This window comes from Balaenoptera musculus, chromosome 9, assembly GCF_009873245.2.
Source record: "Balaenoptera musculus isolate JJ_BM4_2016_0621 chromosome 9, mBalMus1.pri.v3, whole genome shotgun sequence".
Lineage (NCBI taxonomy): Eukaryota > Metazoa > Chordata > Mammalia > Artiodactyla > Balaenopteridae > Balaenoptera > Balaenoptera musculus.
In genome coordinates this window covers 37,287,484-37,303,221 of record NC_045793.1, presented here as the reverse complement: position 1 = coordinate 37,303,221, position 15,738 = coordinate 37,287,484, and positions in this window count along the sequence as shown.

Here is a 15,738-nt window from a genome sequence, read left to right as displayed (position 1 = left end):
GCTTGAAATCTTTTGTTGCATCTCCTGATCCCCCCCGTCTACCTTTCTTGCTGCTGCACTGGGCCTTGGGAAGCTGCCCCTTAGGGGCTACATCACCTTTGCCCTACAGCTTCCAGGTATATGTGGCCAATGGGAGACACCCGTAGGTGATCAGAGGGAAGGAGAAGAGTGAGGGTGAGATACCAGTTCCCCCCAGATCTTTCTTAGTTTGGTCACTGCAGGTTGGCAGCATCCCTCCAGCAAAGGCTATAGCTTGTGTCTGGCAGCCCTATGCATATAACTCTTCTCTCCAGGTCTGGTAGCCACTTATTAGTCTCGCCCGTTCTGGCCGAGGTGTGGTAGCTCCCAAGGTACCACTGCATTACCCTTATGGTTTCCTTCAGGCCCTTTGTAAATATTCTCATTATTAAGCTCCTATCAAATTATGTAGCTTAATGTACCATCTGTTTTCTGCCGGGGCCCTGACTGATGCACAAGAGGACAGTAAGAGTAGATAAATGTGGAGCATTGTAAAATGGTATAATTGAAAGGATCCTGTGTGAGACAGAGTGTAGGAGAGGGGACAGTTGATAATAATTCCTATAAATAATATATTTAAGAGGTGTTTGCTTCAGTTTGTTAATTAAAAGGAATAGCTATAATAATAGCTAGTGTCTTACTAAACATAAGGCACAGTGCTAGGTTTTTACATTGTCTTGTTTAATTCTTACAAAGTTCATAAAGTAGGTATTATTTCACTTTATAGATCTGAAAATCATATCTCACAGCAGTTACATAACCTGACGTAGGTTACTCATTCATCAGGTGGCAGAGGTAGAATTCAAATTCATCTCCGAATGACTCTATATTATATTTGTATGGAGCTCTGAGGGTATTTTCTGAATGCAGATACTTAGGTTTCTTTTTGTTTTTTTATAAATTTATTTATTTATTTATTTATTTTTGGCTTCTTGTGTCTTTGTTGCTGCACGCGGGCATTCTCTAGTTGTGGCGAGTGGGGGCTACTCTTTGTTGCAGTGCGCCGGCTTCTCATTGTGGTGGCTTCTCTTGTTGCAGAGCACGGCCTCTAGGCATGCAGGCTTCAGTAGTTGTGGCACACGGGCTCAGTAGTTGTGGCTCGCAGGCTCTAGAGTGCAGGCTCAGTAGTTGTGGCACATGGGTGTAGCTGCTCAATGGCATGTGTGAACCCGTATCCCCTGCATTGGCAGGTGTACTCTCAACCACTGTGCCACCAGGGAAGTCCAATACTTAGATTTCTTAGACTAAGTATATACATGACTGTGAATGGACTATGTGTAGAGGAATTGAGGTTGAATTTTGGGGAGTCATTTTCTTTAATCAGTTGTTTTAGTATTTTAATATTCTGGTGTGATTATTAAAAGGCTACAAAAACTACTTGACTCCATTTTCCAGGCTGATTTTTTACAGAGAGATTCAGTCCATCTTTGTATTGATTGAACTAATCATTTTTGATGACTTCCAATGGTCACATTAGATTGTGGATAGCATTAAGTAAGATAGAGAAAAAAACTTCAGGCAGGAGGGAAAAAATAAATCACTGACTTTATAAGAAGAGAAATATATACATGTACATTTCTTGAAAAAGATTAACATTCCATACTGCATTTGCCACCAGAGGGAGTCATATGAATACCATAACATATTGACAAAGGAAAAGGAAAAATCATTAAATATTTTCTCCCAGTACTACTGATACTTCAACTAGCATTCAGAATTTGGTAGAACTGGTGTAACTATGGGAAAGGACTTAAAACATCTCACTGTAGGGTTGGAAACAGAAAAAATGTCTTGCGTAAATTAGTCATGCAGGGTGAAACATAGACATTAAAACAAACTAATAGGCACATTCCAGATTTTAGCAACATGAGCTTAATGTTATACTAAAACTAAAGAAATCAAGCTGTTATCTCTTTTCTTCCAAAAATCATTCTCTACTATTATCAAAACACTGATTCTAAAAAAATTCTTTGAATCAACAATCTAATCAACAATTTTACTAATGTTTCATTAAGCACATTTTATTTTACCATTATATTGCCTGTACCAGAATGACTGTGATTGTTATTGTCAGTAAGTAAAATAAAAGTACACTGAAGAGAAACTTAATAGGTAGAAAGATTCTGTATCCAAAGACCATTTTATGTATCTATGCTCTCTGAAAATTTGGCCAAGATTTTCTCAATTGGTAAATAAGGGGGGGAAATGGGTTATTTAATTACTGGTAGATTTATAACCCAATTTATTTTATATTTAATTTTAGAATTGATCAGTTAATAACATTTACTGAAACCTACTATATACATGGCACTAAATTGTCCATTAAAATCAAGATCCAGTGACAATAAATCTTAGGAAGATGAGCTCTAAAGTGGTGTTTAATGTCTTTATATAGATCGCTAGTTCTCAAAATGTGGTCTCTGCTAGCCCCACCACTGTTGCCTGGGAACTTGTTCAAAATACAAATTCTCCTGTCTCATTCCCAGATCTATGGAATTCAGAAAGTCTAGACATGGGGGCCCAGCAATCTGTGTTTAGACAAGCCCTTTAGATGATTCTGATACACACTTAAAGTTTGGGAACCACTAATAGAGATGCAGTATCTGATTCATCAAAGTAAGTCCAGCAACTTATGCAAATTGGAACATGAGTTTTCTGTGTTTTGTTGTAATAGTTATTTTCTTATGGGTAAATTAAATTTAAAAATAAAAATTAAATGGATGATCATGGAAAAAATTGCAACTTCTTGTAACACCAAATATTCATAGATTAAAGGAATTGAATTTAGAAATAATAAAGATGTGTTAGAGAAGCAAGAGTAAACAATACAAACTTTCTGCTAAGTGGCAGGGAATTTGTTTTTTCTCTGTCTCCACAAGCATTTCTTTGCCTAAATATCACAATTTGATTTTTCCATTTATAATTTTGAGATTACATGATTGCTTAGGAACTTAGAAGATGATCTAAAAACACATACTTTACAAGGGCAAAGTAAGATTTCCCTAGAAAACTAGAACCAAAGTTAATATTACAAGGTGACTTTAATTTTGTACTTTATGTACTTTCATATCGTCTGAATTTTTTACAAGATGCATGAATTACTTTATAATAGAAAATACATTTCTATTAGATAAAAAAAGTGTTTCAAATTAGTTTTTAAAGTCTAGCTGCAAGCAAGTAACTTCAGTGCGACAAAAGAGATCTAGTTTTTCTTTTGTTTACCTAATAAGTACTGAATTACTGGTATGATTAGTTGTGTTTTATATTGGCTATTTCAGAAATGGTCAAGTACAATGCAATCAATTAGATTACAGGCATACCCTGGAGATATTGTGGTTTTGGTCCCATACTACTGCAATAAAGCAAATATTGCAGTAAAGCGAGTAACATAAATTTTTTGGCTTCCCAATGCATATAAAAGTTATGTTTATACTATACTGTAGTCTATTAAGTGTGCAATAGCATGATGTCTAAAACAGTAATGTACGTACCTTAATTTAAAAATACTTTGTTGCTGAACAATGCTAACCATCATCTGAGCCTTTAACAAGTCATAATCTTTTTGCTGGTGAAGGGTCTTGCCTTGATATTGGTAGCTCTTGACTGATCGGGGTAGTGGTGGCTGAAGACTGGGGTGACTGTGGCACTTTCTTAAAGTAAGACAGCGAAGTTTGCTGCATCAGCTGATAATTTCTCTGTAGCATGTGATGCTGTTTGATAGCATTTTATCCACAGTACAACTTCTTTCAAAATTGGAGCCAATCCTCTCAAGCCCTGCCTCTGCTTTTCAACTAATTTTATATAATATTCTAAATCATTTTTTTTTGTCCTTTCAACAGTCTTCACCAGGAGTAGATTCCATCTCAAGAAATAACTCTCTTTGCTCTTCCATAAGGAGCACTTCCTCATCTATTAAACTTTTATCACGAGATTGCAGCAATTCACTTACATCTTCCAGCTCCACTTCTAGTTCTCTTGCTATTTCCACCACATCTGCAGTGGTGGAATTTGAAACACTTCTACTTACTCCACTGAAGTCTTGAACCCCTCAAAATCATCCATGAGAGTTGGAATCAACTTTTTCCAAACTCCTGTTAGTGTTGATATTTTGACCTCTTCCTATGAATGTTCTTAATAACATCTAGAATGGTGAATCTTTTCCAGAAGGTTTTCAATTAACTTTGACCAGATCTCTCAGAGGAATTAATATTTATGCCAGTTATAGCCTTATAAACTGTATTTCTTAAATCGTAAGACTTCAGAGTCAGAATGACTCCTTGATCCATGAGCTACAGAATGAATGTTGTGATAGCAGGCAAGAAAACAACATTAATCTTGTGGTATATCTCCATCAAAGCTCTTGCATGACCAGGTGTATTGTCAGTAAGCAGTGATCTTTTTTTCTGAGCAATAGGTCTCAACAGTGGCCTTAAAACATTCAGTAAACCAAGTTGTAAACAGATGTGCTGTCATCGAAGCTTTGTTTTTCAATTTATAGAATAGACACAGAGTAGATTTAGCATAATTCTCAAGGGCCCTAGGATTTTTGGAATGGTAAATGAGCATTGGCTTCAAAACTTAAAGTCATTTGTATCCTGCCCCCATTGTTTCATCCATAAAATGGGAATAATAATAGTTCATTCTTCATGTGGGGATTATATATGATAATGCAGGAAAAATACAGCCATTTAAAAATTAAATGTGGTGAGATTTCTTTTGTTATTTCTCAAAATATAAAGAAATAGATGAAGTTAAGTTCATGACTTATGAATATATAATTATGCCTGAGAGCTTGCCTTGAAACTTGAACACAAATGGTTTTTTATTAATCTTTGATCTTATTTACTGCTATTGCTTAGTGTCAGGTGTGTTCTAATCCTATGACAAGAAAACCATTTCAGATGAAGAGGTTATTATCAATTGACTATAATTATGCAGCCTTTTGAAAATCCCAAGAATACTATCATATTTGCCATTATAATTTTCAGTTTTAAAAATTTCATCAAAGTAAGTCCAGCAACTTACTGAATCAATGAATCAATAATACAAAAATCAGGAAATGGAGAGGGTATCTTGTTTTTCTTCGATGTTTACATCAATTGAAATTTGGCACATTCTTTATATTTTAATTTCAAGAAAAAATTTTTGTAGCTGCTAAACGAATATTGTTGAAGTTAATATTGACATAAACCTTATTTGGTCTATGAAAGTAAGAAATGTTTGAGGAAGATATAATATAGTTGGTAAAACCATGGGGCGCTCAGCTATCACTGGGAGTTATTAAAGGGCTGCCGGTGTCAGGGAACAGGGAATCACCTGACACAGCTCACTTAAGAAGACTATTAAGTAGCTTGTGAGCAGCACTGTGATGGGGGTTTTTCCTCCCTGAATGAGAAAAGAAAGCAAGAAACTGAGAAGAGAGAGATTATCTGTCATATAATTTAAAAAGCAGCAGACTTTTGATTCCTAGTCACTAAAAAAAATTTTTCAATATAAGAAAATCCTTACAAAATGGGAAGGGGAGACATATTATGATAAGAATATCTTCTTAATTCTGTATTTCATTATTTTAAGTGGCATTTAGATCTCCATAAGATCCTGTTTTTGTTGTGCTGTGAAAATCAGCTCAGATTCAAATAGCATAAGAAAGATAACTACTCAAGGGAAAAGACAGCAACCCCTAAGAGGATTTCTTTTGAATAGATAATATTGCAAGGTGCAGATGAGGCTAATGTATTAAACAATTTTGCTCTAAACATCTTTCACCATATTTGAAAAATAGTTTATCCTAAAGTTTGGAATTGCTCTTATTTCCAAGTTAGTTTTCACTGTGCTTTTGCTTGTCGGGAGAAGAAATGAGTAGAAACAAGATAGATGTTAATGATTTATGAAACCCCTGATATCAAAAGCTGGGCTACTGTCCCACTGCCCCCAAGAGTCACAAGCGATGAAATTAGTATGTTACCAGTAGGTTATTCACCGTAATAGTGAATTGAATTTGCTGCCTTTCTCCTATGGCTCTAGGCTTTCATTTTTCAGTCAGACTAAGTGTTCAGTCTAGGGTCATGCTTTAGAGTAACCTAACCTGCCCTTAACTTCTTTGGAACCACACTCTAATTAGCGAGGCAACTTGCTCGTTTCTTTAAATGTTATTTGGTAGTCATTTATCTATTCTCTCACCAAACATTTATTAGATCCCTATATTTATTGTTTTCCCATTTCTTTTAAAAATGATTTTGTTTTAAAAATTTATATAATTTCTCAGCAATGGATTTAATTTGTTTTAGTGTAGCTTGTTGTTTGTTTATAGAAGCAAGCCATGCGGTCTACCTTTAATACTATTATTGGAAATAATAATGCTATTATTATTATCTTCAATAATACAGCCTTCACCTGTACAGTGACTTGTGCTTCTCCTATTGTTTCAAAAAGCTTTTCATCAGCTCTAGTTTTTGCTATTGTCTAGAATAAATTGTTGGAGTTTTTCTAGTGTATTATGACCAACATAAAGATAATTTATTAAATCACATTTGAAAACAGTTTTACACGCATAAACCCACATATACTATTATTCTTCTTGTATACCTGTTGCTTTCCTTACTTGTGATTTGGTGTGTGTATGTATGATATAAATTTATCCTGAATGACAGATTATTTTGTATAATCCAGGAAGACTTTTTTTTTGTTCTTAGCCTGATGCTAAAGACCATGAATGAGACCATCTTGAAAATAATACCTGAAATACTTCAAATTTTATAATTCCATTTCTGTCAATTCTTCTTACTCTAAAGAAATTTGAAATTAACATTAATTACAACCAGTTATTACTGTAAATGTTTAATAACCAGCTCTCTGGAAAGAAAAAAAGCCTTGACTAGTAGTGTTTGCTGATCTCCTTGGTGTAAATACTTTCACCAAGGCTGATTTCAACTACCAACCTGATACCACTGAAAGCTGACTGGGAAGATATGCACGTAATTGGTTCTCCTAAACCAGTATGGGCCAACTGCAGCCAACCAGTGGTTTTAATTCCATTTTTATAAATAGTCATTTGACCTAATGAAAGTTGAAATTATAAGATTGTTTTAAATGAAGTTTTGAAAAATCCTAATATATTGTGTTATATGCTAAATTAATATATATGTATTTTTTGTGTTTCTTTGTTGTTTGTTTTTGAGAGGAGTGAAGCAGAAAAAAGATCTGAGTACTTCTAAACAGATGATCATTGCAGGAAACTCTGTGTTAAACAAATCCCAGATATCAGAAATAAAGCCAGGTAGTCAGAGACATAAATTACCCCAAATCATTTTTTATCTGGAGAGAAATCCCTCCAAGTTAACACTGACTTTTATTGCTGCTATTTCTAATATTTGTGACCTATAACACTGATGAGTAGAAAGCATCCCTCTACAGTGAATTCATTGATTTTGAAAACACACAGCTTTATTTTGTTCATAGAAAGGGTAGTCTAGAGTAGTGCTCCCCAAACTATAGTTCACAAGCGGTGTGGGTCGAAGAACTGTGTGTAACTTCTGTGATGAGAAACAGGCGGAAGTTGAAGTAAGGGTTTGGAGGCTTCTATAGTAATTTGACATTGTTGCAACATCCAAGTTCATGATCAGTGGATTTATAAGATAGGATTATAGTCATTGAATGCGGAATAGGCTGTTTGGGCTTTAGCTATATTTTTATAGAGTAATATGTTATATCTGACTATGATGAGGGATTGAAGATTAATTTTGAAAATATATCACTTCATTTTGCAGAAAAGTTAAAAGTGAATATCTTGAGTTTGCCAAAATTGCTTTAAAATCTTTTTCATTCCTATCAGTATTCTTCTGCCAGACTGGTTTCTCTACTTTTGAGTGTTATTAAAAACAAAACAGAAGCTGTTTAGAAATACATTGTTGTCAATCTGATCTTGATTAGATAATTTTTCTTTTTTTTTTTTTAGCAGTTTAACACAACACACATTTATTTTCTTATAGTGTTGTAAGAAAATGACACAGGTCGAATCTGACACAGGTTAGAATCATGGTGTCAGCAGGCTGTTCCTCTCTGGAGGCTCTAGATCTAAAATGTTTTCTTGCTTATTCAAGTTGGTGGCAGAATTCAGTTCCTTGCATTTATAGGACTGTTTCTTTGCTGGTTGTTATCTGAGAGCCATTCCCAGATTCTGGAGGCCGTTGGATTACTAGGTTCATAGTCCACTTCCTCCATAATCAACGCTAGCAATGACATGTCAAGTCCCTGTCATGCTTTGACTCTCTGTTGCCTCTTCTTCCCGGGTTGCGTCTCTCTGACAGCTCTTCTGCCTCCTTCTGTTTTTAAGGGCTCATGTAATAATACTGGGCCCATCAGAATAATCCAGGATACTCTCCCTATTTTAAAGTTTACAGTTTTAACTCTATCTTCAAAGTCCCTTTCGCCTGGCTGTGTAAAATAATACACTCATGGGATTGTTGACTTAAAAAGAATATATGCACAACATGAGAGCTGTGAGTAAAGTTTTGTTTGGGGCAAAATGAGGACTGTAGCCCAGGAGACAGCATTTCACATAGCTCTGAGAAACTGCTCTGAGGAGGCGAGGGGAGAAGCCAAGATATAAAGGAGTTTTGCAACAAAAGACAGGTAGTCAGGAACGTCAAAAGATTATTGTTAATTAAAGAAAACCAGATATTTCAAGTTTAAGGAATTTAACGCTTTTCTATGTATGGGAAGATGCAAGAGTCTTGGCTCATTGACATCATTCCTGTGATATGCACCTCAGCCATCTGGGGCCAGTATCCTGACACATCCTGAGTGTCCTCAGGGCTCACCAGCTGCAGTCTGATGGCTGCTAGATGGCAGGTATTCTTTTCAGCCCTGAGTTTCCTCGGCTAGGCTCACGTTGGAGGGCTGCATCTGTTGATGACTGTAACATCCTTTGTTTATTGATATGGCAGAAAATATTTCATTTCTCAAATATCCTTCTCTTGGTCAGGAATGCGACCAATATTTGGAAAACATTTCATGACCAAATTTTGTCCCACAGTGCTGGGAGGCTCATCCCAGATCAGATGAAAATTCCTGTTGATATGCCACTCCAGGTGCTAATTTTCACATTAGGCCCTGTTGATAATTAAAGATTCTCTGGATCCTCTGTCTTACTAATTTAATTTGATCCAGGAAATGTTTCCCCTAGTTGCATCTTCCCATATCTAGAGTTACATTATTACAGTCGTTGATCGCATACAGAACTATATATTTTATCAACTGCTTCAAGTCGCCTAGTCATCATTATTTTTGTTGGAGGCTCAGTCATACATTTAGTAATACAAGAAACAATAATCTTGTAAAACAGGCAAAATACAAATAATATGGCTAATAACATTAATAGAGTTATAAGTAAATATTTAATCCAAGAGCTTCCCATGCCAAACCATTTTTCTAAGAGGTCATCAAGACTTGGGAGTGAGTCACTTAAGGCAAAAATCTGATTTTTCGTATGGTTAATTAAACGTGTTATATTAGAGGATTCATCAGATATGAAAACACAGCATTCAGTTTGAATTGTGGCACAGGTACCTCCCTGAGGTGCTGTAAGGATGTCAGGGACCACGCGGTTTTGTAGCACTGCTTTTCTCATCATAGAGACCTAAGAATTCAGTAGGCTAGTAGCCTGGTTACTATCACTGAGTGCTGTAAGAGACAACAATCTTATGAAATAGGATAAGTAATGCAGCTAGTAATACTGACAAAGTCATAATGCAGCGGGGAGACGCAATCATAAACAATTTGGAAACAAAGAACAAATTAAAACAATTAGTATAACTAGTTGTAATCTAGTTGCAATAAACCATCAAGTCCATAGGAGAGCCACCTGGAGAAGCCAAATTCTGGTAGGATCAGGTAGAGCGAAAAAGATAAATGTTTTATCTTTGTTTACAAGTGTATATTTTATCAACTTGTAAGTCATAGCATAAGAGAAAAGGTTTTTCTGAAAAACAAAGATTAAAGCTAGTATATTTCCCAAAGTCATAGAGTTATAAATCATATTCATCAGTTCATTCAGTCCCATGTAATTGATTCCTGTTGATTTAGATGAAGTAATCAGGTTTTCCATAATTTGTTACATAGTTCAGTGGTATTATCTAAAGGCCATCAGAAACTTGTGTTTGTTTAAAAAGTTCTTATTATGAGTCTTCTTGAAAATCTTCATTTTGTAAAAGCATCAGGACAAAACTTAAAATAGCATGGTTAAAGATTTGAGTATAATGCAATTAGTAGGAAACTTGGATATTTCTGTGACATATATCATTTTAGAATAACTGGAATTATGACATTGTATCAAGACATATGAGATGTTAGGGATTTCAGATAAATTTCCAAGACAGATAAATTTCCAAGACAGATAAATTTCCAAGACAGATAAATTTCCAAGACAGATAAATTTAGTTAGATTTTGAGAAGTTGGTTAAAAATATTAAAAAGTTTTAAAAACACAACAGGATCATAGGTCACTGTGAAACAATACTTATTCATTTAACCGAAGTTGCAAAATGATGAAAAGAAAACAACAAATATGGATCACTTAAGGGCACAGAAACTCACACAATCTGCTTCATATATCTTCATGGTGCCTATTTCTCATGTGGAATTGTCCAGATTCGTCTGGACTCTCCGAGGAGGCAGATGGGTGCAAGCAGCCTCTGCTGGTACCAAGGCTCCGGTTCCTTACAGAGTTCAGGCGAAGGAGAGAAGTCCAATCTGGGTCCCTTATTCGTGGTCGCCATAACTGTTGACTTAAAAAAATATATATGCACAACCGTGAGAGCTGTGAGTAAAGTTTTATTTGGGGCAAAATGAGAACTGCAGCCCGGGAGACAGTGTTTCAGATAACTCTGAGAAACTGCTCTCTTGATTAGATAATTTGACAAGCAAGAAGAAAGCTCATTTATTGCACTAAAAACTTTAAATACTGATATCTTGGTGTTTGAAGTGTGTGAATAGGTATTTAATGTGGGAAGCCACTATTTCCTCACATACTCTTTAGTTACTATTGTGGAATGACAAAAAATTACAAATGTATTAGAAATTCTCTATATTAATCACCTGTGCACACACTTTTAAACATGCTTAGTTTTGCAATTCTTTGTAATTCTTTTTCTCTGCTTTGGTTATGTTTCTTCTGATTACATCTATTGAAATGTAATTTTATGTTTGTTAAATCGATAATAATAAATTAAGCTTGTTTTTGTCTTTTAAAATCATTTTTAATAACTTACTTTTATTGTATTTTATAAAAATTTAGTCAACAATGAAAAAACTGGTCCTTCTCCACAGATAGTTTGAAAAGCACTAGGCAGAACAATACCTGGATACAGAAGTTATCCAATATAATTAGTTATTGGACAAATGGAAGGTTAGAGCTTTCAGTAAGGTACAGATAGAACCAGAGATTTTTGAAGTCTCACATTATTATAAATTAATGGTTAATAGCAAATCTTAAAATATATAGGTTGTTAGTCATAAGGTAACTTCTTACTTAAAGACTGTAACTTGCTTTGCTTGGTATCGGTAGTAGAAATTTTCATTTATCTGCCCTGAATGCTGCATTTTCTATTGTGGCTACAATTGGGTCTAAGGTCATATCAGACAAAATCATCTTTAAAAAATATAAATCTGGTTATGCTAGTCACTTCTCTGCTTAAAACTCTTTAATGGCTTCTCATCACATTTAGAATAAAATCCAGAATCCTTTTAATAATATGCAAGGTCCTACAGGATCTGCACCCCACCCATCCACCTGACTTCATCTCACCCTTAGAATACTCTAGCCATACTGATCATATTTATGTTTCTTGAATAAGCCAAGCATGCTCTCATTTCAGGGCCCTTTACTTGACGGTCCCTCTGCTAGGTACTCTCTGCCTAAATCTTTCCACTGTTGGCTAAGTCTCATCCTTTGAGATTTCAGATCAATATCACATTCTAGAGTCTTTCCCCTCACCTCGGTGACTCATCACATGACCTTCATTTATGGTCATCATGAACCTATCACTATCTGAAATTATCTTGGTTATTTGTTTACTTGCTTATTATTCCTCTTGCTTTCCACTAGAAAGCAAGCTCCATGAGAGTGGGAACCTTGTATTTTTTTGTTTGTGTCTATATCTTCAAAGCCTAAGAGGATATAGACACAAAGAAAGTTCTAGGAGGATCCTAGCATGTAACAGGCACTCAATAAATATCTGTTTAATAAATGAATGGATGGGGGGGAAGAACCATTTTACTTGTGCTGGCAGCACCAAGCCACTTGAATTGACAATGAGGAAAACCCTGGAGAAGACATCTCGCCAAAGAGATGAATAAGCCAGTGGAGGCCCTTTTGTTGATACAAAAGCATTCATCTATGGAAATGAGATATGTTTCTCAATAAATGGATAAATTCCACTTCCAGTACTGTACGTAATCACCCCCCAAAGTCTTCTAAGATTCCATTCAGTAAGCTCACTGATCCATTTTTCCTTTGAGAAGTCTAACACATTTCATACATTCCCTCTGGAAAAATCAAGTATTTGTTATAGAACACAAGTTCTTAACCTGTATCCATAGATGATCTGAAATTGGATGCAACCTGTGAATATGTACTTTTTTTTTAAAAGGGAAACATCATAGGTATCATCATATTCTAAAAAGATCCATGATTCCTAAAAGATTAAGAACTTCTTTTACATGAACTCCAGAGAACATAAGCAGGAAAGGCTCAGAAATAACATACAATCTGTGATATTTTGGCATCAGTTTATAGCATATACAAAGATGAAGGTAGAAATTTATAAAAATACTTATTTCTATATAACTATTTTTGAATACATCTAGAATTAAATTCTCCATCATGCGTATGGTAAGATTGATAAAGAAAGTTAAATGGCAGGCTCTCTGAAGATGAGACACATTTTGCAATTAATTATTTTGGCAAAACAACATAATTGATGAAGCTTACTGCATTGATTTCAGATAAATCAAAAGATACCAACAATCTTATGGAATTTTTTTTTGGTATGTGAAAGTTTTCCTCTGTTAACTGTTCTAATAGCTCTAATCATGACTAATGGCTGAAATCCATCACACTTGATTTTCAGTCTACTTTGACTCTGATCAAATGGTCTACTTGAACTTTGTTTTTTAAAAAACTAAGGCCTAGGGCTTCCCTGGTGGTGCAGTGGTTAAGAATCCGCCTGACAATGCAGGGGACACGGATTTGATCCCTGGTCCAGGAAGATCCCACATGCCGTGGAGCAACGAAGCCCGTGCGCCACAACTACTGAGCCTGCGTTCTAGAGCCCGTGGGCCACAACTACTGAGCCAGTGTGCCACAACTACTGAAGCCTGCGTGCCTAGAGCCCGTGTTCCACAAGAGAACCCACTGCAATGAGAAGCCCACGCACTGCAACAAAGAGTAGCCCCTGCTCGCTGCAACCAGAGAAAAGCCTGTGTGCAGCAATGAAGACCCAATGCAGCCAAAAATAAAAATAAATAAAATAAAATAAATAAATTTTGAAAAAAAAATAAATAAAAAGCTAAGGCCTAGAAAATACTGACATGATTTATCACTTCATGTCCACTATTTCATTTCTAGCCTAGGATGCATTAAGTAGATTTAGATGTAGATTTCATCCTAATTTAGTTTAGAAAAAGAGATGCTTTACCTCATGTCATTTTTGTTTTATTCAATCAATTCTAATCTATTTCAGATTATTGACAATATCACACATGCCAATTTCTGTTGTTTCATTTTAATCTTTGTAATAAAGAATAATGAAAGTGCCATTTTTGGAAAATCTACTTTCAGTGAGTAATATTTATTTTGCACCTACTACTTGCTAGATGTTACTAGGCTGGCTGTTATTGCCTTCAACATTGTATTGTTAGATGGATGAATATATATCTATGACTTTCTATGTTAGTATTTCAAAACACGTAATACATACGTATATCTTCTATAACTATTTTTCACAAGATACTTACCTAAGTTGTTGAGGTCACTACAAACACCCAGTTGATATTATTATGTGAACTATATGGTGAATATGAAGTATTCTAAAAATTTAAAGTTTTGCTCCTTCCTTTAATTTTCTAGTGCTTCATGGAGGCCTTCTAGCATTCAGGGTAGATCCATATTTCATGTAAGACCAACATATTAAGAACTCATAGGAAAAGTTAAGAAATTTCTATGTGATTTGATACATAATATATCTGAATGAAAAAAGATAAAAATGTAATTAGAACAATTCTAGTATCTTTTTCCTAGTCTTAGCATTAGCAATTTTTATATTCATGCTATCCAAGTTATATCATGTAAAATAAAAAATGCATCTTCTTTAAAAATACAGGAGAAACTTTGAGCATTCTTGAGGCTACTCTAATTCCTTCTATGTTTTTCTTAAACAAAATGAAGCAATTGAGGAACCTACCAGAAAAAGTCATTACATGCTTTGCTGACACAAAAATGCCTTCCATTATATCAAGCATTTATACTCTTGTGAATCATAGTAAAGAACAGTAACTACAGAGAGATGTTTCTGACCACTGATGCCCTATTTTTTGGTGTTGGAGCTGGACCTATCCATAAAATACCACATGATATTGAGGTCATGGCTACTTTCTTATCAAGAAGAGTGTCAGGGCTTCCCTGGTGGCGCAGTGGTTGAGAATCTGCCTGCCAATGCAGGGGACACGGGTTCGAGCCCTGGTCTGGGAAGATCCCACATGCCGCGGAGCAACTAGGCCCGTGAGCCACAATTACTGAGCCTGCGCATCTGGAGCCTGTGCTCCGCAACAAGAGAGGCCGCGATAGTGAGAGGCCCGCGCACCACGATGAAGAGTGGCCCCCGCTCGCCCCAACTAGAGAAAGCCCTCGCACAGAAATGAAGACCCAACACAGCCAAAAATAAATAAATAAAAAATAAATTAATTAATTAAAAAAAAAAAGAAGAGTGTCATCTATAGAATGGAGCATGACTCACAAACTAATAATGAGGTCTGCTGCTCTCTTTCTGTGGGTCCTAAAATTCCACAGTTAATTCTATTGCCACACTGGTACAATTTGTACTATTTCAACCTCTTTGGGTTACTTTCTTTTAAAATATGATTTTATTACATTTTTGATTACAAAAATGTTCTCCAATGAACATGACTCACTTTTATTATCAGGAAAAAAATCACCAATTAAAGTTATTTACTTTTTAAAATTGCTCTTGTATAGAAGTTAGTGTAGTCCAGTGTTGAAGAATGGGGTGATACGATTACAAGTGTTGGTTCTGGATTTGTAATGTAGCTCTGACCCTAACAAGTCAGGTGATATGAAAAATTATGTAGTCTCTCTGTGCTTCAGTCTCCTCAAGTGAAAAATTAAAATCATAATTCCTACCTAGAAGATTGTTATGTTGATTGAGTTATTACATGACACACAATTTAGGCCTGGCACATGGTATGTGTTCAATAAATGTAAGTTATTAGATAGACATTATGTTCATTGTAACACGTGCAGTCCATATAGGAGTTTTTATAGGAAAACATTTATTTTTAGTAGATTGAGTTGATTCAGATATTGAAAAGACTGTAAAAGGCTGACTTTTATAATATACATAATTCTCCTGTCTTTGTTTAGGAAGTGACCAAAAAAATGATATAGAATTCATTTTGATTTTTTTTATTGAGATATATTTGAAAATT